The following is a 21,814-nucleotide window of genomic DNA, read 5'->3' on the forward strand; positions in this document are numbered from 1 at the left end:
GCGAAGTTATCGATGAAACCCATTTCAATTCAAACGCCTCCAATTTCCAGTAAAGCTCTGCTTCGCAATGACAATTAAGTCTCGGGGACAGACCCTACAAAAGGTTGCCATTGATTTGAGGCAAGATTGCTTTTCACATGGCCAACTATACGTTGCATGCTCTAGAGCAGGGGTAGGCAACGTCGGTCCTGGAGTGCCACAGTATGTGCAGGTTTTTGTTCCAACCCAGTTCCTTAATGAGAACTCAATTATTGCTGATGAAGCACATATTGCTTAAGTGACATTTTAATGCTTCATTTTAGTGGTCTCGCTTGTTAAGGTTCTCCAACCTTAATTGCTTATTTCAATCTTAAACTGCTGCATTCAGTGTTTTAATTGCTCCTTATTAGCAATAAGATGTAAAACAGGGGTAGGCAATGTCGGTCCTGGTGAGCCGCAGTGGCTACAGGTTTTCATTCAACCCAATTGCTTAATTAGAAACCAATCCTTGCCAATCTCAGACCTTATTTAATTTTATGGCTTGTTAGTCTGTGCAATGTAAGGCTTTTATATCGTAGATTTCTTTCCTTTCCAAGGATATCATCCAAATGATTTGAAGCCTAAAACATATCATTTTCAGTCTGTCACATTTTTCTATTAAGTGTTTTATTAAATCAAACCGTGCATGATGAACACACACAGATGTAATTGGAAAAAAGCTAGCTGGAGAACTGCTGGCTGCTTTGTCTTTTACATCTTATTGCTAATAAGGAGCAATTAAAACACTGAATCCATCCATCCATCCATTTTCCAACCCGCTGAATCCGAACACAGGGTCACGGGGGTCTGCTGGAGCCAATCCCAGCCAACACAGGGCACAAGGCAGGAGCCAATCCCGGGCAGGGTGCCAACCCACCGCAGGGCTAAAACACTGAATGCAGCAATTTAAGATTGAAATAAGCAATTAAGGTTGGAGAACCTTAACAAGCGAGACCACTAAAATGAAGCATTAAAATGTCACTTAAGCAATATGTGCTTCATCAGCAATAATTGAGTTCTCGTTAAGGAACTGGGTTGGAACAAAAACCTGCACATACTGTGGCACTCCAGGACCGACGTTGCCTACCCCTGCTCTAGAGTAAGCTCCGTGCACAGCTTGGTCATATTACAACTGGAGGGATGAACTGACAACGTGGTATACAAAGAGATCCTTAACAAATAATTATTGGTATATTTTCCCTCAGTTTAAAAAGGTTTACTTTTCTTCTTAATAAAAATTTTAAAGCAGTACTTCACGGCTGCGAAGCGCGGGTATTTTGCTAGTGGCATATAAAAGACAGCCCTTTATTCCCCTTAAAGTGAAAGTATGCAAGATTTTTAAGTAAATGGGATATTTGCAATCCTGTGCTATGATTCAAACCCAAGAAATACTTGACGTATAACCATGAATAAGTCAGCTTCTCTCGCTTAAATGCAGTGTATTTTTTTTTCTTGTGAAAATTGTTTAGATTTTAAGAATATTTCAGTATAAGACTGAAAAAATGTATTCTTCCTTAACATTAGAAGGAACTTAAATGTATTTCATATCTTAAATTATATTTAAGAAGGTCAATAAATAAATCATCTACCAAATGATTTTTCAATACATGTTAAAATACATATATGTGCAGCTCCTCATGTTTGGTTGTGGTGAACCATGTTAAGGTCTGTGGTAATTAGGGTTCCATGCTCATAGGTGTTTTAAGAGGAGAACCTGAGCAGAAAGGAGTGGTGAAAAGGAAGGCAGAATTGGGGAATTCAAGCTAGTGCAATTAATTTTTGTTTTCTCTACAACCTAACTAAATTTCAGTTACATTTGTAAAGGCATTTTTGAGATCTTAGGGCATTTAGTTTTTCTACTGAGGGTTTTTTTTTCTCCTAAATATTGAAATGGATTGGATACTTAGTGGGTACCTACTGCCCTAAATGTATCATCTTGTCCAATTTCAGCTTTTTAGATAAATGGAAAACAACAGTGTTTTTCTTGAGTGAATGAGTGAGTCAGTCAACTTTGAAATTGTAGGGCAGTACAGAATTAAGAAATGAAAGTTTAAAGTAAGTAATGACAGCTAATCACTAAGATTGTGAGAACCTATATTTTGCATTATTTTTGGGGGAAAAAAATACAAAACATGTACAAATGTATATTACTAAATTTAAAAGACATTTATAAGGTCATGGAATTTAGTAATGCTTAAGTATATCCTTATGTTAGGATATTTGAGTTCTCTGTTATAGTGATGCTGCCATGTCAATATTTGTCAGATTACTTGGTATTAAATTTTGACACCTGTAAGGAAACCAACACAAAAAACTTTTGAGGTGAGTGTATGCCAGAGTTTAGTATGTCTAACTTAGAAAATTCACTATCATTTGATCAGTGCACATTTATTCGTTAAGCTTGGTTAAGCCACTAAACTATTTCCCATGCATTCTTCGAGTGATAGGTAATTTTGTATGGTTATTTAAGTTGATGTTGATTAGAAATTCACTTTGCATGAATTGTCTTATTTATTAGAAAGTATTGAAAGAAGTACTGCTCATAATAAATCTGTTAATGCACCTTTGTCTTTGCTTTAAAGAGACTTTAGTTATTTTTATCACCAAACTTTTGGACAACAAACACAGCCATCACTAACATCCTACATCAAAATGTATCAGTTAAATACAATAATATTTCAAAGAAATATTTAAAATGTAAGAGCCTTTAAAACTAGATGTATTTTTAAATAAGAACAATTCTATATCATAGCATTGGTTTATAATGTACATTGTTTTAAAATGTTTTTTTTCAATGTGTTGAAGCTATATAGAGTTGCTTTGTTTTTTTTTTTTTTTATAGTGCTTCTCATCTCTCAGTATGTTCTCATTATTTAGAAAACTTTCTGGCCTTATTTATTTTATTTATTTCATATGTTTATAGCATTTAATTCTATTGTATTAATTATCCTCTGTTCTGCATTATTATAGAATTTTTGTAGAAGTTGTTTAATTTCAGATTCAAGTTCAAGACAAAAGGAGGAACACAGTACAAAAATATTTTAGCACCACATCAATACAGTGCTCTAAAATAACCAAACAATTTTATTATCTCTCTAAACCTGTAATAATCCCGAGAGAAGTCTGAAGGTACAAAAATAGGGCTTTTATTAATCAAAAATGCACATAGTTTGGCTGATTTAATAAAGGTCACTAAGAGACAAAACCATGTAAATGCAGCTACCTCACATGGTGCAAATTGAGTCTTTTGTACCCTGACTACATTTTTGACATGGCTTTGTGCTCTCCTGTCAAGCATATATAAATTTCATTTTATTCTTTACTTGGTCTTTTTCAGCTCTAGTCCCCCCCTGATTGGAGCCCTGTCTAGAAACTTCTTATATCATTGCACACTGTTACTGCCATACTTTTCACTAAATGGAATATTTCCTTCAATGTGGTGATTATAGTTAAAGTACAAGTCAATAATTTTCTTTTTGTGACTCATGGGCACACTTGGTTTTATCCAAAATTGGTAGGGGCATTCAAACCATAGTATGTATTTTATGTAAATAGGTACCCCAGAAGCAACTTGCTGATTGTACAGCTCCTATAACCTAGCCAAATGAATAGTTAGCTTGTACTTGATGGCATTTGAGTCCTACCCAAAGAGGAAGCCAGCAAAACCAATTGTTTGAAGCTTTTGGGTAGAATATCTTGACAAGAAGAATAAATGTACACTATTATATTGCAAAACTAATGAGCAATACAAACATACGATTTATTGACAAGCAATGAAACAGTCTTGCGCTGTTGTACAAATCATTGTAGTTCTGTTGGCCACACAAATGTATGCACAAGAGGCTACCTGTATTGCATAGTGACAAAGATGGTAAACTTTAAGCCTGTCACATAGTCTCTAGGGTAGCATGGTGGCGCAGTGGTAGCACTGCTGCCTCGCAGTCAGGAGACCTGGGTTCGCTTCCGGGTCCTCCCTGCGTGGAGTTTGCATGATCTCCCCGTGTCTGCCTGGGTTTCCTTCGGGTGGTCCGGTTTCTTCCCACAGTTCAAAGAAATGCAGGTTAGGTGCATTGGTGATCCTAAATTGTCCCTAGCGTGTGTTTGGTGTGTGTGTATGTGTGCCCTGCGGTGGGCTGTCATCCTGCCCGGGCTGGGATTGTGTTAGGATATAGTGGGTTGGAAAATGACTGACTGACTGATATGGTCGTTATCTTTATCTTTCTAACCAATACAAATTATTAAATTTTCTAATGATCCAGCTTTATAAATAAGTGATAAATGTATTTGTAAATCTAATTTGCACAATCATATTAACTAAACGTGTCATCATTGATCGTTTTTTTAAATCACATTATCTGTAATTATTTTATTTAAAAGAATACAGTTAAAATTGAATTAGCTGTAATAATAACCTAATTTGTTACAATTCAACTAAACACAAAGTGGTGAAAAATAGAATTGCACTGAATTATTTCATTATGCTTGTCTTTTGCTACAGATTTATATTTGTTGGTTTGTGTTTTTTCTCTTTCTAAAATTAAATACAAGTGTAGTTATATCAAACAAATCTATTTTTTCCTGTTTTTTAATATATAAGAATTTACTTTTACATTTGGTATAACATTAGCTTTTGGAGAATAAAGAGCTTACATTAATTTTCTTCTAATCACATACTTGATACAAGCCAATTTCTAATATTTATAGAATGTCTATGAATATTATGTTTCTTTATTAAATTAGGTAGAGAAAAAAAAACACAATTCAAGAGTGCTTGCAACTCAAAACAGTTTAAGGGGATGGATTTGTCCTTTGAAACACCTTGCATCTTTTACCAGAATTAGTAATGGGTGCATTCTGCTAATAGTGCATCTGGCATGGAATTCTTTTAGTCAGCTGTGTTACCATGTAGAACAAAGTAGTTGTCTGTAAACCATTGTGGTTCATTTTGCGTCATTGACAGCTGTTGGTAACAGTAAGAGAGAGCTATGGGAACAGTGCTTCTTTTACCAGGCTGTGCATGGGGACTGATTAGAGAGGACCAATACAAGATTATAATATTGGTATGGAAAGACCTAAAAAAAGCTGCAGCTATTTTTTGCATTCATATAAATCCTTTTTTTTTTTTTTTTTGGCTAAGAATTAATTGTAGAATGACCTTTGTATAAGAGAACATATCTCACTCTTTTCCTGTTTTATATTCATATTTTTGTTTGTTTCCCACAAAGGCCTGACGCTGGAGTGCTGCTGATGCTAAAATAACCAAATGAGAAACTATTACCGTAGCGTAAATGACCCGTTGTGTGCATTTTTGGGAAGCTTTGATACCTCACTAAACCTTGTAAGTAAACCTTTTGTGCTGCCATTATGTTATAGATTTTTATGTGTTTTTTTGGCATCAGTAAATGAGATTTATATACTGGTTTTGTGCTAATTGTCACATCAAGCAAATTATTTTTTATTGTTTTTCTCTGATAAAATATGTTCTTGAGGCCACTGATTTTAAAATAAAGTACATTCTTGATCAAAGCCATAAACCAATTCTCTCTGAAGGTAGTTGTAGTCTAAAATGAAAGTGGATAACCTATTATATCTGCTTATTTATATTTATAATTTTTATTGACACATTCAATAAGTTTAACATTTACTTCTTTCAATATTACTTTTGACAACTAAAAACGTGACTTTTTTTTTTTTTTTTTTTTTTTAAAGCAAACTTGCACCCAGTTCCGCCAAAAACTGACTGGGATTAAGTCAGGAAACTGTTCTGGATACAGTGCCAGCTAGGGGTGTGCGATATTGAGGGGAAAAAAAAAATATCTCGATATTTTCTGAGACTTTGGCAATAACGATAATTCCAAGATAATGTAATGTATTATTTGAAATTATATTGAATTATATTTTTGTCATCTATAGCTTATCAGGTCTTTTTGTATTTTTGAACATCATAATAAATAAGATCAATTTAACCTAAACTGCATTTTATAGAGGAACCCCAAATTACTCGCCAATCGCAATATGAAGCCTATGCCCAAAACAATTCCTGTTATTAACACTAGAATTACCAGAGTCTACGAAAAAACTCATAGATCCGGCCCACCTTAAAACCGTTCTCACCTCTCTTTTGTCTTCTAAATGTGCCGATTAAGAGGAGCAGCGAGCAGCCGGCTATTCCATCCCCCACCATCGCAGAACGTTCACTAGGTTTTCCCAACTCATGCCTTGTTTGATTATCTGGGAGTGACTGAACTGCTGGAGTTTTAGAATGGAAATAATAGATCGCTATTTGGAATACATGCATTTCATGCGTGTTCCGTTTCTACAGTAATCTGTGTAAACACATTGCTAAAACAGAAACTTTTTCATATTTTAGTAATAAATGTTACAAAATGTAGGCATAAACTATAGAGTCTGTGAAGCCTGAAGTCCAAACATCAAATAAACACTTTCACAAAAGGTTCAAGGATGATACAACAGCTTTCGTGGCTTAACGCTACGGTTTGCTGACTTGGAGCTCAGCTGCCTTACCGTGCTACAGAGACATGAGTTCGATTCCCAGCTTTGAAGAAAGTGTTTTTTTTTTTTTTATTCAAACGGACATTAAATTTATAAATTGGTATGCGCTGTAAATCGTTAACATTAAAATGTCAATCGCGGTTATTTCTGTTGATTAATTCATGCTTTTTTACTTAGAGTCAGAACAGGAGCTTATTCAGCTTCTGATCTGACTCAAACAGCGCCAGTATAACTTCACACCTGATCTAACACTGTTCGTTTTCAGATAATATTGCATTACTTCGACGATGTTTTCTGATTGGTACTATTCCCGTCATAAAATGATTTCTTCAAAACATCACATATATTTGTCTCTTTTTCTTTTTTTAAAATGTGCGTTGTAGCAGTCAGCAACTGGCCACCTGCATGTTCTTGTGCACACTGAATAAGACAGTGCTATATGCAATCATCAGATTCAAATGTTAACAGTTATATAGCACAGAATGGAAATCAGCAGTTCTTAGCATTCCACCACTCAAGCTGTCATATCAACCGTCTACTGTAACTTGCTTTCTTTTTGCTTCGGTTATAGTCTTGAATAAAAGTGCACTTATTTTGTGATACTTTTACATCAACATATGTTCCTGTGTTTGAGCTACATGGGCATGCTCAAAAAATACACGTGTAATGCCATGAAAAGTGCATGCAGACACTTCAGTTCGCAAGCATTGGTACGACAATGCAGTCACAAGTACACTGCAGAGCTTTAGCGCGTCTTTATGTGAAAACAACAGTATCAGATGGGGAGTGTTTGATGATTGCATATAGCGCTGAAGTTACTGGTCTTTACTATGCTTTCCTCTGCATGTCCTGGAGTACAAAAGAAACAGCATACAGCAACACGTGGGGACTGGCAATATTGGGGGAAATAAAACGTGGTTGTATGTATCGTGATACACTGCAGAACTATAGTGCGTCTTTATGTGAAAACAGCAGTGTCAGGTGGGGGGCGGTAGGGAAGGATCCTGAACGCGACTGAGACAATGAAAAGTGAATTTAAAAAAAAAAAAATAAAGCTAACCTTTACAAATATCATAAATTACACCAGCTGTTACAGACTGAAATCAAATGTATCTTTTTATTCTAAAATAGTGAAAATAAGAACACTTCTCAAAAGGGAGTTGTGCAGGATCGAACTCACGACATTCTGATTCCCAGTCAGCGACTGATACTGTTGCGCCACGGAAGCAGTGATAGCTAATGAGTGTCAATGTCATACACTAAGGCGGCTTTTTTTGGCGGTGGCTTTTTTTTAATACCTTTTGTGAAAGTGTTTCTTTGATATTTGGACTTCAGGCTTCATACATTATATAGTTTATGCCTACATTTTGTCATTTGCTACTAGAATATATAAAACGTTTCTGTTTTAACAATGTGTTTACACAAATTACTGTAGAGATGCAACACATATGAAATGCGTGTGTTCCAAATAACAATCTATTATTTCTACTCTAAAACTCCACTTCACTCCCAGATAATCAATCAAGGCATGAGCTGGGAAAAGCTTGTTTACGTTCTGCTGGCAGCTTGTGTTTATCAGTACATTTAGATGACAAAAGACGCTGGCGGAGAGGTGAGAACGGTTTTAAGAAGCGATTTAAGGTGGGCCGGATCTACGAGTTTTTTCATAGGCTCTGGTAATTCTAGTGTTAATCCGTAGTGCACTGACAACGTTAGCCCCGCTGTCTGTTGACATGCAAACCATGCGGTCTTCTCGCAGTGACCATGATGCCAGCGCATTTTTCAGACCTTGCGCAATGATATCGCCAGTGTGATCTTGTGGGAAGTAGGATGTTTGAAAACAGAAGCTTTGCAGTTGCCAGTTTTCGTCAATGAAATGCACCGTCAGGGAGAGGTATGGCTCCGATGTTCGGCTTGACCATAAATCCGTTGTTGTGGCAAAATGTGAAACCTTTTGCAGTTTATGCGTCAGTTTGGCGACACGAATCATACAACTTAGGCAGAGTTGTTTGACTGAAATATTTTCGGCCAGGCAGTGTGTACCTTGGGTCTAAAGTATTCAAAAGTTGTTTAAAACCATCTCTCTCAACCACTTGAATTGGCACCATATCTTTTGCGATGTAATTGGTGATGGCGTTTGTTATGTCATGCCATCTGTTGCTTTTCTTGTCGTAAGGCACTTTTTTGCAGAACGAGTCCGCTAAAGTTTGCCGAGTGTGTTTTTGTGCTTGTACCTTGGTTACTTTAGACTTGTGCTGGACAGTTGACTCCTTAAGCTTTTCGTATTCTTTGTATTCTGTGCAGTGTTTAGTTCGCCAATGGTGAAACAAGTTAGTTGTCGAGCTGTCTTTAACGGCAACCGATTTACCACATAGTTTGCAGATTGCCGTCTTTTGAGCAACATCAGTTTTTTCAAAACCAAACTTCTGCCATGCAAGTGAGAATGAACCACATCTGGCAATTAACTCTGACAACATAGATGGTGAGGCTGTTTTATCATCTGGTGCTGGTTGTTCACTCGTTTTGAGGCAGGGAGCGACGCTAACTTGCGGCTTGCTGGACGTGCACGCCTACGCAACTCGCTTTGCGCACGCGCAGTGGTCTATACTGTTGCATTAGTGAATGAACTCTGTGTTTCTTTTTTTTTGCAAAGCGAGTTACATACTCGATAATTTAATCTCGCACATCATTAAAACAGCAATTAAGATATAATCGTAAACAATGTATATCGCACACGCCTAGTGCAAGCCCACTTATGCATCACACACACTCATACAGGCTCAATTTGAAATCTGTAATCAAACTAACCAGCACATGTTTGATATAGAAGAAAACCAGAATACCTGGAAAAAACCTGAACAGATACAGAGAGAACATGCAAACTTTACACACAGATAGTAGCTGAGCTTGGGATTTGAAACCAAGATGTTGGATTTGTATGGCCGAGGGGAGGGGGAAGCATGACGTCAGGAGTGGTGAGTCGGTCTACCTCTGTTTTGGAGAGAACCTTGCCTCCACTTACCTAGCGATACCTTTTTGTTTTTTGATTTATAAAGTTTGTCCTCTTTCACTACTATGTGGGCGGAGCTGCTGGGGACAGCAAGTGTGTGAGTGTGTGTATATATGTATAGAATTTGGGTTTATTTGGCAGCATCCATTTTCTCTTCAACCGTGACCAATTGCCTAGTTCCTGCTGAAGAGTGAAACTCACAAAACATAATACCACCTCCACTATATTTCACGATGAGTATGGCGTGTTTTGGATGGTGTGTTGTTTGCTTTTTGCCAGACATAGTGCTTGGAGTTTAATCCAAAAAGGTTAATTTTTGTCTCCTCTGGCCATAGTATCTTTTCCCACACGGCAGCAGAATCTCCCAGGTGTGCATTTGCATACAGCAAACAAAACCAAATGTGGCACTTTTTCCAGAAAAAAACACACAGGCCAGCTTGAGACAATGTTGTCACAGGCACAGATTGACCAGTCCTAGCCATGAAGCCTTGCGAGTCCTTCAGAGTTGACTTTAGCCTCTTGGTAGCCTCTCTGATCAATGTCTGGCTTAGTCCACCAATTTGGACAGATGGCCTGATCTAGGCAACGTTTTGATGGTGCCATGTACCTTCCACTTCTTAATGATGCTCTGAACAGTGCTCAGAGGGATAGCTAAAGTCTTTTTGTAGCCTTCTCCTAATGTGTGCATTTCTACAACTTTATCCTGAAGGCCCTTTGACAGCACTTTCCCAACCATGTTGGTTTCATTTTGCAGAACCTTGCACTACTAGTAGTGAAATCTTCCAGAGACAGCTGGTTTTATTCTGGGGTAATTAAAAGCACTGACTACAATTGATGTCAGGTGGGGCAGTTAGCCTAGTGTTTGATCTGATTGTCTAAAATGTTTTAGACTGTTATTTTCACATTGATAAAGAGGGTTATAATGTGTACATAAAGCTAAACAATTGACTATTTTCCAGGGTGTAATGTGACAAAAGGTATAGATTTCATGGTGGATGATGAATTTCTATAGGCATCTTATGTATAAACGTCTGTGTGGAAGTGTGTGTGTCTGTCCGACCCGGAAGTGAGAGGTGGAGTTCGGGGTAAGGGCTCCACCTCCAAGGAAACCTTCTAGCTTAGCCGCTAATAACACAAGCGGGGCCAGCACATCAGTAAAACGAAACCTCAGAAGAAAGGCAAAACGGTATCCCTTTTAATTTTCCTCCCACTGCTAATGCACAAGCGATGCAAGCACGTCACCAAAACGAATCCTTCTAGGAGAGAGGTACCCAGAGTAGTTCCTTTCAATTACTTGACATCTCTACATTTTTTCTGACAGTTTAAATAGATTCTAGGACCCCAGGCTTTTTACAGCACGAGCTTACACAGCTAGTGTGTGTGTGTGTGTGTGTGTGTGCGTGTGTGTGTACGTGTGTGGGTGTGTGTTGATGTGTGTGTGAGTGCGTGTGTGTGTGTGTGTATATATGTATTTTTAAAATAGTCTGGAATACATTCTGTTATGGTTTTTATTTATTTTTTTTACATGTTTATATAGTGTACCTAATAACAGATGTAAAGTTGGCATCAAGAGTTTAATACATTTTTTATGAAATAAGTTGTTTTTGACAATCTAAGTCGGGCTACATGCTAATGCATTAATATATAGATTAGTCATAATGGCTGTCTTTACTCATTTCTTGCAGTCACTAATGCATTCAAAACAGCAGCTGTCCTCTGTAGCCACATATTAAAGATCTAAATAGAGAACTGAAATGTCAGCCTGTCATCCGTGTAAATCTAAGAATAAAGCATTGGTAACATATTTTAAATTTCAAGTAAAATTAGCTTTGATTGACCAGAAATATGCAGTTACTGTATGATGTCTAACAGGTTTCATAAAACATAATGAAGGTCATCTCTTCTCTGTATACTAGTCACTATATCATTATGGAGAAAATCAATCAACTGAGATTGTCATATCCATGAAAAACCTGGCATTGCCTCTAGATTAAAGAGTGCAGGCATATTTAATAAACAGATTGGAAAGTAAAATTGCATAAATTATAGAGGTCATGCATCACACTTATTTTGAATGCATTACAGATTATAAAATGGCATCTTATGGTTTTCATTTGAGTAAACAAGTGGCATGGTTATTGATTTGAGCAAACAAAGAGGAGTTGATCTTAACAGGTTTTACTCTTTTGCTTATTAATAATAAATGTAATTGACATAAAACTTAAGCAGGTGCATTGCAATTTAGTACTTATTCTGTTGGAACTAGTTGCCATCAAGTTATGATCCTTAATACTTTAACAGTTTTAACTTGATCTCTAATAAAAACCTGTTTAGCACCTGGACAAGGAGATGTACCTGACATAAATCTGGGTAAAAAAGTTACAAAATATACATCTGCACCACCTCTCTGCTGTTAAGAATATTCAAGTTAATCTTTTTTCCCTTCAGTACTATAAAAGGAAACTGTTTGATGATCTACTGTATGTTTAGCCTACTCTATTCATACATTACATGAGTTGTTAAGATAATGTACATTTTTATGATCAGAGAGAGTCTGAGAGTCTTCATTATTCAGCTTTGCTTGTATTTTTATACTTGCTTATTTATTTTATTTATTTTAAGTACCAGATGTGACAATCACAAAATTTAATACTGAAACTTAATACTTTTGTTGTGGTAATTTTTTAGTTCTTTTGTTTCATTGGGGGAATAGTTCCTGTGTTGTAAGTCTTAACCTCTGGTGCCTTGAGCATGGGAAAGGCGCTATATAAATTAAATGTATTATTATTATTATTACCCTGTGTCAGAAATAAGATAAGTGACTTGGGCTTGTATGTAGCAGAGCATAATTATGATATTTAGCCAGGTTTTTGTTATTGATATAATAACAAAGATGGGGAGGAGTGTAACATAAAGGGATACACGTTGTCTTTTGTTTTTTTGTTTTTTTTGTTTTTTGTTTGGAAAAGGCAGAACAGAAAAGGAGGTGGGGCTGCTATTGATGTCAAGCAGAATTTAAATCCAAGTCTGGATGATGTGCCCCACCTTAGTGAGGACATGTTCCTTCGCCTAAAAAGCATTATGGAAAGAGGTCTTATTTTAGGATTGTGTTGTTGACTGCCCAATGCAGACTGTAATTTAAATGCACACCGTTTTAGTAATATTAAAAAGGCAAGTTTACAGTTTTTTGAAGTAATCAGTGACTGTTTTTTTATATTAAAGCACCAACACTGGGGGAAGCCTGTCTAGATTTAGTATTTTTGTAATAATCAGGATAGAATTGAGGGTGTAGAGGTAACAAAGTCCAAGAAGGTTAAAATGGGATAAGCGTTTAAGTGTGGAGACAGTTGAGGAGTAGTGGAGCAGGTTTACAAATGTTTTACATATAACGAAGGACAGGTATATGCCTAGTTTTGGAATTAGTAGGAAATGTAAACTCCACAGTGGGTCAATAAAGAGTTTAAAAGCAAAAAAAGCTGCAAAAAACAGCTATATAAGTTTTATAAGATAAAAACTAATGTGAATCGTAGGGTGTATGAGAGCATGAGGGCAACCATTAAGAAGTAAATTAGGGAGTCTAAAAGGCTGTTAAGAGAGGAACATAGCAAATATGGTGAAAGATGGCCCAAAGATATTCTTTCAGTATTTTAGTAGCAAAAGAACAGTCAAGGAAAAGGTGAAGTGTATAAGCAATAGTAAAGGGGAATTAAAAATACAGACCAGATGCAGATGCATCATTATGTAAAGCACTTTGAGCTACTTTTTTGTATGAAAGTGTGCTATATAAATAAATGTTGTTACTGCTCTAAACTTGCTTTTTTCGTTGCCTTTACATGTGAGGAAGTAGATAACCTACCAGTGGTAAATGGGAGTATTGATGAGGTACTGAGGAATTTGGAAATTGTAGAGGGAGAAGTACTGCTTAGATTAAATAGATTGAAATCAAATAAATCACCAGGACCAGATAACATTCCCCTCAAGTTTTTAAGGAAATGTTTTTAGGAAGTCACTGTGTACTGTACTGGGGAAATTCTGAAGGAAATGGCAAATATGTGATCAGGCAGGTCCAAGCAACTATAAGGATAAGATTGAGCAACACATTGCAAGAACAGGAGCTTTACTTAATAATCAGAATGGGGAGGTCATTTTACCAACATGCTGGAATTCTATGAGGAAGCAACAACAGGACATGATCAAAGTGAACTATATATTATTATCTTGACTTTCAGAAAGAATTTGATGAGGTGTCACATGAGATGTTGGGCATCAAAGTAAAAAGTGGGAATTCGGGGTTGTTTGTAGATGGGTGCAAGATTGGCTCAGACACAGGAACCAAAGGGTTATGGTGAAGAGGGTCTTTATCAGTAAAGCTAAAAATGGTGTTCCACATGGGGTCAGTGCTAGGGCCGCTGCTGTTTTTAATATATATAAATGATTTGGATTGGATCCATAAGTAACAAACTGTTTTAAGTTTGCAGATGATACCAAATTTGGTGGATTAGCAGATAATCTAGAATCTACTGAATCATTATAGAGGGACTTGGACAACATGCAGGCTTGGGCAGATTTGTGGCTGATGAAATTTAATGTAATACTTTTAATTTTACTGACATGTACAAAGTAAAAATGTTAGGTTTGAATACTCAATGGGAAGTTTGAAAACCAAAAGTACATCTTATAAGAAGGATTTAGGAGTCATAGTGGGCTAAAACACTATAAACTTCCAGACTGTGTCCAGAAGCTATTAAGAGAGGCTAACAGAACGCTGTGTTATATAGCATGATGTGTAGAGTACAAGTCCAAGAAGGTTATGCTCAAGCTTTATAATGCACTGGTGAGGCCTCATCTTGTGCACTGCATACAGTTTTGATCTCTAGGCTACAAAAAGGAGATAGCAGAGATAGGAAAAGTCCAGAGAAGAGCAACTAGGCAGATTCTAGGGCTATAGGGGATGAATTATTTTATTTTATTTATTTTTTATACTTTATTAATCCCGAAGGAAATTACTTGGTTTTTCGCATACCCCTTGGGATCAGAGCGCAGGGTCAGCCATTGTACAGCGCCCCTGGAGCAATTAAGGTTAAGGGCCTTGCTCAAGGGCCCAGCAGAATAGCATCTCTTTTGGCAGTGACGGGGATTCAAACCGGCAACCTTCAGGATACCAGCGCAGATCCTTAGCCTCAGAGCCACCACTCAACCCCTCGTGAGGGCTTATGAGGAGAGATTAAAAGATATGGATATAATTAGTACTGTGGATCGAGGCTGTTATTTGAAAATGAGTTTATCAAAAACACAGGGTCACAATTGTAATCTTGTTAAGGGGAAATTTCACACAAATATTAGTACGTTTTTCTTTACACGGAGAACCATAGACTCATGGAATAAGCTACCAAGTAGTGTGGTAGACAGTAGAATTTTAGGGACTTTCAAAACTAAACTTGATGTTTTTTAGAAGAATTAAGTAGGTGTGACTGGCAAGATTTGTTGGGCTGAATGGTCTGTTCTCGTCTAGATTGCTCTAAAGTTCCAATGTTCTAACCTCACTGTTTTCTATTTCTTCATAATGGAGACTTATACAAGCGGTAAAATCCACTTATATCAATTTTCCTTACTGGGGTCTGCATACTGACAGAGCTTTTCTAATTATTTATTGAGATTAGCAAATGATAATGAGTATATATGGAGGAAACACTGTTGCACCAGAGAGTATTAGAATGGGATTTAAAGCTCAAATCTGAGTTGGTTTCTCAGCTTTCATTTTCTGATATAAGTAGAACAATGGTTTTTCTAAGAATAGAGAAGGATTACATCTATTAAGTAATAAAAACCTGTTTCTTTTTTGTTTTGAGCCTCCTTTGTATTCAAATAAACAATGATTTTAAAAAATATAAAATTTAACTTTTATTGCAGTGAGACTAAAGGCTTTTTTTATTTTTGATTTGACAACTGAACAGTGTGGCATTGGAACTCATTTTTAATGTACTGAAATACATGTTGTGATTTAAGAACAAATCTAACAAAAATGTAAACATACTTTAGTACATAAGATAGACACTCCCATGTTTATATTATAAATGTGGTTTGTAAAGTCTCATTCTTTGCCATCTGTTGTCTGAGCATTGTAATATGAAATTGAAGTGGCTATCATATGAGGTGAAGGGGTTCCAATGTGTACTGCTACAATGAATGAAAAGCATGGAGACAAGCTAATATCCATTGTTAGTCTAGGGCTTTGTATCTTCTCTCACAGGGCCAAATGGCCACAGTGGCTGCAGGTTTTCACTTCAACTAATTTCTTAATTTGGAACAAATTTATTTGCTGCTAAAGGAGTATGTTTTTTGGACTTTATTTTAGTTAACTAAATAGTTAATAATGAAAGGCAGATAACAAAAACTACTAGCTTTACAGCTAACTTAGTTCCATTTACAATTGTCAATGTGTCATGAAGTATCTGTTAATAAATTGTTTATAAATAAGTGAGGGAGAAAAGGGAAGATCATGAAGTGCAAATTTGTTCCAGTTCACAAAGCATATGGATAATACTCTCAGAAAAGTAAATGTACAGTGCGGTTAAAATTTGTCATGAATGAATGAATGCACTAATATGCCGTATTGTTGACTACTGTACCAAGATTCATCATCACCAAGGAATGTCTTCTAATTAGGAAACTGGTCGTTGGAACAAAACTTGCAGGCGCTGTGGCCCTGTAGGATCGTTAATGAAGATCCGAGACAAGGGTGATGATGCAAATTAATATACCTTGTGTATAGAAAATGCTTTAACATTACATGTTATACTGTATCTGTTTACGATTATAGTATAAGAGATGAGAAATGTAACAAATTTTAAATCCCTTTTTATTCTGAAGTAGGTTGATTTTTTGTGGTTCTAGGTTATGCTGAACTTAAGGAAAAAAATAAAAAGATGTTTGTTAAATTTCCATTTTCTTTTCTTGCTTATTTTGCAGATATCCTAAAGAGATCTGAAATAAGGGATTATTTTTTGTATTGTTTTAGAATAACTTTAGTTCACTGATAGTTTTGAAATTGAGATTTGGCTATATAAAACTTGATTTAAAGAATACAAATCATTTTCATGAAAACTGTAATTTGCAGGTTGACAAGTGTAATAGACGCAAAGCAATTTTGGGAAAATGTCTATGTATTAATTTGTCTTGATTTTTTTGTATTATGATATAAAACAGAAAAAAAAGGAAACTTAGTTTTTAATAAAGCCATTTTTTTCTTGAAAGCATAAAAAAACCCTGAAGAGTAAATGTCCCAGTAATTAGTATATCCAACCAACCAGATTTTTCAATTTTTCATACAGTCATTCAAATAGAATAACCAACTTAAACTTCATACAATATAGTAATAATGACATAATACAGACTTGTACAGGTGTATGCATTATCGATTTAAAAGGGGCAAGCTGGACACATGCACACGCGCACACGCACACGCGCACACACACACGCACACGCGCACACCCACACACACACACACACACACACACACAAAATCAATCAATCAATCCATTGCTGGTAACAGTTTCAGCAAAGCCACTGAAATATCACAGTAGTCTTTCTTCTTTCTTTTAATGATCTGGAAAGTACTTAAACAAGTAAACAGAATTTTTACACTTTATACATCTACAAAGTAAAACCACAAAGGCTTATTTGTTTGCTGGCTTTTCAATACTTTGCTAATTGAAAAAGAGCTTTGTAATGAATGCTGACATCAATGTTTACCTCAGAATTCCTCAGACTGTTGTTAATCTTTTAGTCTTTTATCTTACTTAGTGCATTTAAAAAAAAAAAAAAAATGTTTACTGTGATTTCCCAAAACACTTCCCCTTTATAAGGCACATAGGTTGAAAAAGGCATGATTTGTGTCATTATTTCTATTCATGAGCTGTGCATGATATTGCAGTTTTTGCTCTGGAAAATGTAGTAGCTCTAGTGTGAATAGTTTTGTATATTGTATATATTTAAAAACAAAATGCCTCTATCATTTGCAACGCAGTATAATGTTCTGTGCTCAATCTAATATACAGTACATCAGATTTATAGTGAAAATCTGAAACTTCATTTCATGTTTTAGTATTTAATTGAGAGAGTTTGAATCATTTGGGTTTTCATTTTATAATTCTGTAGTATGTTAGCTTTAATTATTGTTTTGTACAATTACAATTGTTATAAGGTACTTGTTTAAAGTTGCCATGGTCCAAATTTCCATGTTTGATTGCTTATTAAGAGTTCTTTTTTGAGTCATTGGGTGAAAATAACTTACTATTATATATGAAAATTGTTGCTAAAATTATTTTGTATTTAACTTGTAAATAGTTATTGACACGTATCCATAGAAAATGCCATGTGACAGGAAGTGCTGTGATAATGCTGTTTGTTCAGATGGAAAATTAACACATTGATTTGCACTTGCTAGGTCTTGGAGAATGTTTATTTTTCTGGGGCATATCCTTGGATTCTCATTTTAGATCATTTCAGGGCACCTTCTGTATTATAAAATTTAAATAATGGCCCTAAATGCCAATTTTTTTGTCATATCTAAGGACTCTTCTTCCATTGAGTAACTAATTGACATTGACTTTGCTGTCTTTTACCATATGTTTTATTTGTCGTATTTACGTAACAAACTCCCTACCTTCTCAAGAGGTGTAGTAAGTGTTTGGATTAGTCTAATATGGTGTCATCACAGTTCCATCAGGGACTGATCAGAACCCCATACTAAATCACGTCCTTAAAAACTCTTGTGCATTATAGTGCATTCACCTGCATTGGTTTGAATTAAACAAGCCATTGGTAGGCTTCTGTCTTGCTTTATTTCATTGTGGATCAGGATATACAATTCCATGCGAATGTTTGGACACCCCTTGTCAAATTACATATTTTGCTGAAATTTGAAGTGAAAAATAGGAAATAAAACTTAAAACGGCAAACAAATTAAAAAAAAAAATTGTAGCATTTTAATGCACATGAACAATAAATGTACAGTTTCAATTTCTTTGAACTAAAACATTCAGGTGTCTAATAAATTGTTTGACTCTTAACAAACATTCACTCTCCTAAGCAGCTGACTGAGGATTTGAAAATTAAACTAACTGATGCCCATAAAGAAGTGGGAGTTTATCAAAGCACTTCCAGGAAGCAGTTTCTACAGTCCCAAATTTCAATTCCATGGCAGTTAAAGTGAACTGTGTAGGTCAAGACAAAATCTGGAACACCATGAACACTGACAGAATTCCTGTACTGTGCAAAAAGGCAAAGCAAAACCCCCATATGACTGCAAGGGACTTGGAGGTAAGGTTTAGCTGAGAAAGGAGTGATGATGCACTACTCTACCTTTATGGAATATCAATCAGAAAGGTAACCTAATGTCTTAAGTATGTAAAACAAACTCTTTAGCCACATTCACTAAAGGTTGGCTTAGTGAAGTAAGGAGCAGTATTTGAAGAAAAGAACACCTTGCCAACCGTTACGTGTGGTGGCGGATCTGTTGCACTTTGGTTTTTGGCAGCTACTGAAAAGGAATCATTGTGTGAAAACAATAGAAATGGTAGAAATGGATTCCTCTAAATATCAACAAATCCTCAAGGAGAAAGTCAGTCAGTCATGAAATAAGCTGCAAAAAGTTGGCTTCTCCATCAAGACAATCCAAAACTCAAATTTACTGTGAAATACCTTAAGAAGCACAGAGTGATGGTTTTGGAATGGCCATCACAGTCCCCAGACTTGAACATCATTGAAAATATGTGGGTTAATTGTTAAAATGCGGTGTATGCAAGACAGTCAAAGAATCTCTCACAACTAGAAAATGAAGTGCAAGGAAGGAACATTTTCAAACACTCACGGACTGGTACTAAAATATTTGCAAGTGGGAATTTTGCCAAAGATGGTGGGTGTTACCAAATACTGGCTTAGTGGAGTGCCCAAACTTTTGCAAATGTCACATTTATTTACTTCATTTTAATTGTTCTCAGTTCAGCAAATTATTTGCATTAATATTTTCATAAAAAATGCCATTGTTTAAGTTTGTTTACTACTTTTGTTTCAAAAATCAACGAAATATGTTAGTTGACCAGGGGTGTCAAAACTTTTGCATGGAACTGTACAGCAAACAAAATATTCCTAATTTAATAGAATATAAAGATTCAGATGCAGCCGTAGTGTATATATGCCCCTTGACTTTACTGTTGCTATAACTTCTGTTCCTAAAGATATTTTTTCTCTTTGCATTGTGAATTCTTCTTTTTCTTTATTAATTTTGTTCCAAGCTATTTTTCTTGTCTGGAAAACTACATTCTTTGTTTTACTTGTAGTAAAGTATTTAAAAAAAACCAAAACATTCTATTTATTATTAGTTTCAACCAATAATGTTTATAATATTGCTGTCTATACTGTTAAGGACACTGTGTTTCTTGTTTTGAGTGGACAAGAGCATAATAAAGTCCTGATTGAATTTGCACTTGATATTTTATGTCTTTTCATATCCGCAATCACATCCACAATGTTAATGGAAAACCTCACTTCTTTTATAAGAGTTTGTAAAATAATATATTTGGACCAGTGTTTTTAGTTGTTCTTTTCACTAACTTAGTAATCAAACCCTTAACGATGGGTATTTCCTGATTTGGAATAAAATTATCAAACTATTTTAAATGTTTTTCTCAATCCATTAAAAAATAAAACAAATTGAAAGCATTGGCTCTCCCTGGTTTACTCTTAATGAGACAAAATGTCAATGGAATGCATTCCTGTTAAAGATGCTCAATAATATAAGATGTAGTGTTATGAATAATATATTCATATTTGCTTAGATGCTCACAGATCTGTATGATTGGGATATAATGTTTAGATTGTATGGTGGATTGGTTCACAATCTATTTTTATCACTTAGTTAATGTTTTTTTAATTGATTGTTTTGTAGTAAATAATTCATAACAAGATAAGATTAAATAAGAATAAAATTGTATCAAATAAGATTACAATAACCTTTGACTGTTAGTGGAGTGTCAAGATTAAACAACTTTTTGAGTAAATATGCTAAAATACTAATAAAAAAGCATAATTGTTGACCTGTTTCCAGTTTTTTGCTGCTTAAAGACATTTCGGTAGCATTTCTGTCTTTTTTGGGGTTTAGTTCTTGCATACACTTTAAAAAAAAAAAAGTCAAACATTACACAGCCTAGGACACATTTTCTTTATGAATTTCAGTTCCATCTTTCAAAGTAAAGATACACACATCTTCATATCCTTTAGAATGTAATTAACCTATTTTAGCCCCATTCTCATGAAGCACCAGGGAAAAGTTGTTGTAGCAAGAAAGAATTTGACATGTCAAAGATTTGTCCCTCTATGACCAGTGTTCATTTCTCCAAATATTCCTCAATTATGTACAAAAAAAAGTTTATAGACTAATATTGGTGAGTAATGTCCCACTATATTGTATGCTTTGGCATGGTGTGGTAGAGAGATTTAGATTTTGATGTGATAATGATGTGATGGTGTTTATTTATGACAGACTATTCGTGGATGTGGCTGTTTTGCAATATCAAAACCAACATTGCTTTTGGAATATATTGATATGTGTGTCATTTGGCAAAGTGAAGACAAACTTGAATTGAAAAAAAATGATCTGATTACAACATTTTAAAGTTACAACACAAGATCCAACACACAGAAAGAGAGGGTCCTCATATTTAGGCATAATCTTAGAATGATTACACCAATAGAAAGGAAGTTTTATTCATTAAAGCACATTACTTGTTTGTTTTCCTCACAGCAGAATATTTTATTACTGTGTTAGTACTATAATAACAATACTTCCAGAAGTGTAAAGATTTAAAGTACAATGTGGACAATTTTGTTGTGTATTAATGTTAGTTTTATATGTATTAATTTGCTTTAGTTTTATAAATATTGATGTGTGTATTTTTTTTTAAATACCAAGAGAACACAAGCTTAAGTTGATCTAATTGTCCAGAAATACAGTACTTTATGTGTGCTCTCAGATGTAGCCAGTTGTAATTGAATCAATATAAACTATGTACAGTATGAGGCCTAGATTTATTTTCTTCATTAAAGTGCTTCTTAACCATAAAAGTACTCTTGTACTTTCTACAAGTCATTAGCGATTAAAACTTCTTGCTGAATTTAAAATGGATGGATTGCTTTCTGGCTAAATAAATTGGTCAACCATAGCTTTATACACTAGAGGGCAGTGTAACTAACACTTAAGCTTTTTCATGTTAG

The 21,814-nt window shown here is 35.2% G+C and overlaps 1 protein-coding gene across 1 annotated transcript in view; it reads left to right on the plus strand.

Moving 5' to 3' along the window:
* kank1a (KN motif and ankyrin repeat domains 1a) overlaps nt 1-21,814 on the plus strand; it is a 196,545-nt gene that overhangs the window by 72,780 nt on the left and 101,951 nt on the right. Inside the window, 1 exon segment of the mRNA XM_051929544.1 lies at nt 5,244-5,356. The gene's annotated coding sequence lies outside the window, so the exon portion shown is untranslated.

This window comes from Erpetoichthys calabaricus, chromosome 7 (assembly GCF_900747795.2).
Source record: "Erpetoichthys calabaricus chromosome 7, fErpCal1.3, whole genome shotgun sequence".
NCBI classification, from domain to species: domain Eukaryota; kingdom Metazoa; phylum Chordata; class Cladistia; order Polypteriformes; family Polypteridae; genus Erpetoichthys; species Erpetoichthys calabaricus.